We start from the raw sequence: 7,506 nt of genomic DNA, 5'->3' as shown, positions 1-7,506 counted from the left end.
GGCACTTTTCAGAGAAAGAACCCAACTAAAGATAAGCAAATGAAAATATGCTCAGGAAAATGCATAATATGAGATACGTTTTATAAACAACCTGGCAGAATTTACAGAGACTAATCGCACCAAAAGTTGGTGAAGTTGTGAAGAAACAGGGCCTCATATACATTATTAGTTGTAGGATGAATTAGAAGAAGATACCAAGTGGGTAATATCTTGCATATGAATTTGGCAACATCATGAAGATGTGCAACCCCATGACCCATGAGTTTTCCTACAAAACAGCAACCCTAGAGAAACACTGTAGTGCTTGAGCACAAGATGACTTGTACTGGGATGTTGATTGCTGCACTGTTTGTAATGGGGGTAAAAATAGAAGCATCTTGATTCTTCCTTGGTAGCAAATGGGGTATCATATAAACATTAAAATGAATAATAATAGATTTACATGGGTCAATATAAATAATAGAAACACAATAACATCTAATATTTTATTAAATCTAGCTTTGCCAAATCTAACCTGTCATTTCCCTCTCTCTTATTTTTATTGACAGTAAAAATAAAATGTTAACGTTGCCTTCTTAAACCTTTTAATGCTTCTAGTCTGCTTGTTGAGTGCTTAATTGTTTCACTGACACAAGGTGGTTTTCTCCCCTGCTGCTCTGTGTCCCATTAAGCACTTGTTCATATGTTCAAGTCTCTGGCCTTTTAAGCCACATTGGTTCTAGAAGGCATGGGTCCTGGTGGATTGGTACAAGTCCAATAACTGATCTTGACTCCTCAGATAGTGCCAGAACCAATTCAGTTTTACCATTCATCCCTAATACTACAGTATTTTCTGCTTCAAAAATCTTTTTAATACCAAGTATACCAAGAAGACTCATCACCACCATTTATTATCTGGGTTGAAAGAATTCCTTTTTAAAAATTATTTTTGGGGCACCTGGTGGCTCCGTTGAGTGTCTGACTTTGACTCAGGTCATGATCTCATGGTTCATGAGTTTGAGTCCCACATCAGGCTCACTGCTGTCAGTGCACAGCCCACTTCAGATCATCTGCCCCCCCCCCGCCCCTCCCCTGTTCGTGCTCTGTGAAAAAATAAATACAACATTAAAAAAAAAAATTATTTTTAAGGTATTTTACAAATAATTTACAAATGTAAGAATATAAGGGAGTGAAAGACTATTAAATATTTAATAAGAACTTAAATACAGCAAACCAAGTTTTTATTCCATATTTTCCTGGGTTTGAAGATACACATATGTGTGTGTGTGTGTGTGTGTGTGTGTGTGTGTGTGTGTGTGTATCCATCTATCCAAATGGGCAGGAGCCCCTGAGTGTGACTAACTGTTCATCAGTTGTCATGCATGAACTTCTACAGACTGATTCTGTTTTAAATACACCTCTAACAGAGTCTAGCTTATCATAACTTCTGGTTTTTCTTATACTCGCATTGGCAAGACACAGTACTTAAGAAATTTTTAAAAAAGTCTTCATTTTGTTGAAGAGAGGATGGCCACCAGGTGCTCCATAGTTGCAAAACATTTTCATTTTGAAACTTGTATACACCTTTTAGATTGGTCAATCAGATTTTTAATGTCTGTATCACCTGTTTCTTCTCATTATCTCTCTATAATACCTGTCTTCAGCATCTGTCTATTTGAAACCATATCAAGGAAATTGTGATGCACAGATGAAATAAAAGATGAAAGAATACTGTCATGTGTCCTTTTAGAAAAATGAGATGGTCTAGTTTTTTGTCACAAAATATTGCACTATGAAGATTTTTGTTTAATAAGTAACTAGATGAAAATGCCATTTTTTTTGGTCCTTAGAAATATTCACTCATTCTTGAGTTTGAGAAAACTTATGCAGGATAACATCTGAGGGAACAGACTCTGAGATTTTACTTATAATGATGATTTTCACCATCTTCATTAGGTGCCGCTAATCACTCTGCGTTAATCTTTGGACTCACTTAATAAATATGAAATAGCTTCCTCTGTCCGTTTTCTTTTCTTTGCCGTTACGGCCAGAGAATTAAAAAAAAAAAATCTGAATTCTCCACTGTGTTCAGTTAAAGCTAAAACCAGGCAACAAAGATGGAGGATGTTGTCTCCAGATTTCTTTTCTACCTTCTTGAAAGATGTGGTATACTTTGGGCAACACGGTAAGAAAGCTGAAGGGTGATGTCATGGGGTATTGATTTCCACCGTTGCATTATCCCTCTGAGCACTTCCATCATTCTTTCATTTTCTTATTATTTTAATCTTTTTTAAGATAGTTAGGAATAATTGATGAGTAAAGATGACATAATTTCTAGAATGTTGAACTAGCATAATATATCTTAGATTTATAAAAAGATCCAGTGGATTCATGGTAATTGCAAGATAGAATGAATTTTATTCTATGTATTCTGTTTTTAAAAATGTATTTTCCATTTTGTTCTGTGAAAGACTTCTAATAAAAAGCCATGAAATACCAATATTTATAAACATTTGAAACTTTTCAACAAAAAACTTGAAAACAGAAATTTTATCTAAAGCACCCTGATGGTGTACTGAATGTTAAACACTAGGTGCAGGTGAGTCAAAATGTCCTGTAAAGAAGCATTTTGTAAAATCTGTTGTGATAGTTTTCACATGGCTATAGGTATCTTTGGTGCTGTTTTAAAACTTGCAGACAGTTTAAATATGACACTGTTAATGATAAAACTGAATTGACAAAGAATTTCTAGGTAGATATTAATCTAGCCAGCTTTTTCAGTTACACCTTTTCTCAATTCTTATATCCAGAAAGGGCTTGGTATACTCAGCTAATGACCCCATGAAGGGTAGGTGTGTGTTACATAATAAGGAAAGGCATCACCTCTGTGATTCTGGACAGTCCAGGCTGACGGAGATGAACACTTACATATAGGTCAAACTAGTTAAATATAGAACAGCCGTTATCAAAGGCAGTTGCCAGGGGCGCGACGGCATCAGCTTTGTTTCTATGGCGGAAGACTTTGCAGATGGTAAGAACAGAGCTAGAGGCCAGTGAACTAAAAAGGATTTAAACTCTTTGGTAAAGGGCTTATTGATGAGTCAGCTGTAATCTGTGAACATTAATCTTGACATCTTCCTTACCTGACTCCTAATTTATTGCAAGAAGAACTTACCTTTATTTAAGTAACACACCTGTAAAAATTGATGTGGTTGTACTGACTAGGTTGGGGAAGGCACTTGATGACAGGTCACAAGATTAGTAAGGTTGTGAAAAGGTCAGAATTAATACTGAATTATGTGTAAGACAGATTGCTCCTATGATCCTACAGTGTTCCTATTGTCTCTGGCTTCCCATCCACACAGATGACTTTTGAAGTTGGACTGAGAAGGAAGTCATGATTCCAGTGGCAACATAAGGCACACTGATAGCAAAATTCATACTTTTTTTTTTAGCAGCTTTTTGTTTCATGCTAAATTGGCAGGCAACCTTGAATAAAAATGTCTTATGAAATAATGTAGAATCTCAGTTTTTTAGTGGCAAACAGCAGCGACCTTGTTTTGCACCAAATATGGCAAGAATACCCCATCATACAGAAGTGTTTGGTAAAGCTGAGGGTATAGTTCCAATTAGAAAGATAATCATTTTTGGTGTTAAATTTTTTTTTAGGCGACAGGCTATCACTTATCATCAGACATCTGTTCGGTAAATATGACTATATTGAGAAAATAAGTTAAATTTTTTTTCAGATTTGAATTTAGTTTTTAATGGTGGAAAGAGAACAATCTTAAGTAGCGTTTAGGAAAAAAAAAAACTAGTTAAATTTTGGAAACCTTGATGAACATAAGACTATCATCTTGCATAGAATTGCATTAAAGAGTGAACAATATTCCAAATATGAATAGTGAAGTATAAGTATTATAAGATACTTTATCTATTTTTAAAAATTTATTATTATGAAGTAAAATTGACTTTTCTAGTATTCAGTTTTATGAGTTTTAACACATGTATAGTTTCATGTAACCATCACCAAAGTCTAGATATGGAACATTTATCATCACCCCCCCCCCTACTCAAATTCCCTCATGCTGTCTCCTTATGTCACTCTCCCTTTGCTAATAACTCCTGGATACTAATAATCTGTTCTCCATCCCTAGAAGTTTTGTCTTTTCAAGAATGTCATATAAATGGGATCGTAGTATGTAACCTTTGAGACTGGCTTCTTTCACTTGGCATATTGCCTTTGAGATACATCCAAGTTGTTGCATGTATCAGACATCTCCTTTTATTGTTGAGTAAAATTCCATTGTATGGATGTACTATAGTTTGTTTATCCATTCACCCACTTAAGGGCATTTGGGTTTCCAGTCTGGAGCAATTATGAGGAGAGCTGCTATATACCAAGGAGTGGAATTTCTGGATCATAGAGTATTTTATCTATTTGTGATTTTAAAAAATACTTTACATATTCAGGTTTGTTTTAGACCTAGTCTAATTTCAGCTTTGGAGCTGTTTTTCTTTTCCTACTTCTGATGTAACATTTCACCTTTCATCTTTGTGATGTTTTCCTGATTCTCTTTTTCTTCAGGTTGCCTTTACTGTAGACATCATATGGTATTGCAGCCCAGAACCTTCTTGCTTTTATATTTCTCCGGTTTAATTATGTGATTCATCTTCTTACAGAATCTAGTTTGCCACTAGATTCTTCTTTACTGCTTGTAGATGACTTTCAGATCTATCTTTCTCTCTTTTGTCTAGTTGCATGTATCTTTTTTTTCCTAGAGGTCATTTCTTTATATATATATATATTTATATATATATATATATATATATATATATATATATATATATATATATATTTATATATAATTGTTTGTTTGTTTATTTATTTATTTATTTTGAGGGGGAGAGGGGCAGAAAGAGAGGGAAAGAATCCCAAGCACACTCTGCACTGTCAGTGCAAAGTCCTACACTGAGCTCGAACCCACAAACCATGAGATCATGACCTGAGCTGAAGTCAAGAATTGGATGCTCAACCAACTGAGCCATCCAGATGCCCCTGGAGGACATTTCTAATTAGATGTTCTGTTGACACTTTAATATTATTATAGTAGAAACTTTAAAAAAAATTTCTTTTGCGTCTTTTCATTCTGCATCTTTCTTATCCTAACTACAAGGTATTTCTTATCTTTGTTGTCACTTCCCCCTTCCACATGCAGGCACTAATCAAATCTAGGACTTTGTTTTTTTATTTTATTTTATTTTTATTTTTCTGATTTTTTTTAGAGATAGAAGGCTCACATGATCGAGGGGCAGAGAGAGAGAGAGAATCCCATGAGGGACAGAGAGAAAGAGAGGGAAGAGTAGAACTTTGCTTTTTTAGTCATCACCACTTCTATTACCAAAATAAACTTACAGATTCTGTTTACCTTATTTATGTACCATTGTTTCTCGCTGACCTAACTGCAGTCTTATTATTATGAAGTAAAATTGACCTTTATCTTCTGCAGTTTCTTTGTCTGCATATGGTATAGTTGTATTTATAGCTATGTGAAAGGGCTGAAGATACTATCTGGACTGAAAAAAGGGTTACAAACTACTTACATAGCACCAAATTAATAATAGGAGTTATTTCCAGCTAGTTGAATTTTGGATGATTGTGATTTCTTTACATTTTTTAGTATTTTTCCACATTTTCTATAATCATGTATTTTGCAAATAGAAACAAAAATAACAGTTTTAAATACTTTTCTTTTTTAATTTTTTATTTTTTAAAATTTACATCCAAATTAGTTAGCATATAGTGCAACAATGATATCAGGAGTAGATTCCTTAGTGCCCCTTACCCATTTAGCCCATCCCCCCTCCCACTACCCCTCCAGCAACCCTCAGTTCTCCATATTCATGAGTCTCTTCTGTTTTGTCCCTCTCCCTGTTTTTAGATTATTTTTGTGTCCCTTCCCTTATGTTCATCTGTTTTGTCTCTTAAAGTCCTCACATGAGTGAAGTCATATGATATTTATCTTTCTCTGACTAATTTCACTTAGCATAATACCCTCCAGTTCCATCCACGTAGTTGCAAATGGCAAGATTTCATTCTTTTTGATTGCCGAGTAATACTCCATTGTATATATACACCACGTCTTCTTTATCCATTCTTCCATCGATGGACATTTGGGCTTTTTCCATACTTTGGCTGTTGTTGATAGTGCTGCTATAAACATGGGGCTGCATGTGTCCCTTCAAAACAGCACACCTATATCCCGTGGATAAATGCCTAGTAGTGCAATTGCTGGGTCTAGGGTAGTTCTATTTTTAGTTTTTTGAGGAACCTCCATACTGTTTTCCAGAGTGGCTGCCCCAGCTTGCATTCCCATTTTTAAAAATTTTTTAATGTTTGTTTATTTTTGAGAGAGAGACAGAGACAGAGCGTGAGCAGGGGAGGGGCAGAGAGAGAGGGAGGCACGGAATCCGAAGCAGGCTCCGACTCCAATCATGACTGAGCCAAAGTCGGATGCTCAACCCACTGAGCCACCCAGGCGCCCTAAATAGTTTTCAAAGAATAGTTAATATTCAGGAAAATACAAGATTCAGTGAGCTCCCAATTTTTTAACTAAAATAAATTTAAAATATAAAAATAAATCTAGAGAATGTTAACAGCATTTATCTTTAGGTATTATATAGTATATATCATAGGTATGATAGGACATAGTTTATTTTTAACTTATTTCTATTTGTTTTACAACTTCTGCTCAGTTAGTATCTAATGCTTTTATAATGAAGTAAATATTAAAAATATTATATCCTTTTTAGAGGGTTAATGAATACCAACCATATCTAATCCTGAATCACATGTACCCATCATTTATATTAACCATATGTAAGTCAAGTTTTCACATATTCTGTTAATCTCTGATGGGTTATTTTTGTTGTTGTTTTTGTTGTTTAAAAAAAAAAGAAAAGAAAATGTATAGAGTATACTTCCTTCTTTGGTTCCTAATGGGAGACTTAAATACTTGACTATAAATTGTTAGAAGGTCCATGTTAACTTAACCTAGTGAATTATTAGCATTTGGAAGTATTTGCATCTATTAAAGGTTCACAGTACATAAAATTATTTTCTTGTAATAATGACTCTATATTCAATAAACTCAAACAGAAATCACTATGCAGAAGAAACAGCACCCCCTTGACTAGTCCTTCTATAAACTGTGTCTCTGTTCTCACTTTACTGTTAGGAAGAAGTAATCTGTTTTCATGTGATGTAACAGAATGTGAATCGTGCTCACTTCCTTCCCTCATCTGCCCCCTTTCCAGGTGGCCTCCGAGTGGAGTTACTGTTCACAGCCGTATAGTGTGACAAACAAACATTAAACCTGCTGCAGCTGGGATAGTTCTCTCACCAAAACTCAGGGAAAATGGGAGGGAGTTGCCCTTCACTGACTTAAGACATGGATCTGATAATTATGAATTCTTCTTTCAAATAGTGAGAGAAGAAATGTGTGTCATTGAACAGGTTGTTATTTG

The 7,506-nt window shown here is 34.8% G+C and overlaps 1 protein-coding gene across 2 annotated transcripts in view; it reads left to right on the top strand.

The window, feature by feature from the left end:
• NSF (N-ethylmaleimide sensitive factor, vesicle fusing ATPase) overlaps positions 1-7,506 on the top strand; it is a 146,211-nt gene that overhangs the window by 80,509 nt on the left and 58,196 nt on the right. The window lies entirely within an intron of this gene.

Source organism: Panthera leo, chromosome E1 (assembly GCF_018350215.1).
Source record: "Panthera leo isolate Ple1 chromosome E1, P.leo_Ple1_pat1.1, whole genome shotgun sequence".
NCBI lineage: Eukaryota > Metazoa > Chordata > Mammalia > Carnivora > Felidae > Panthera > Panthera leo.
Note: the sequence above shows the minus strand (reverse complement) of the source record. Positions and strands in the feature narration are given on the sequence as shown.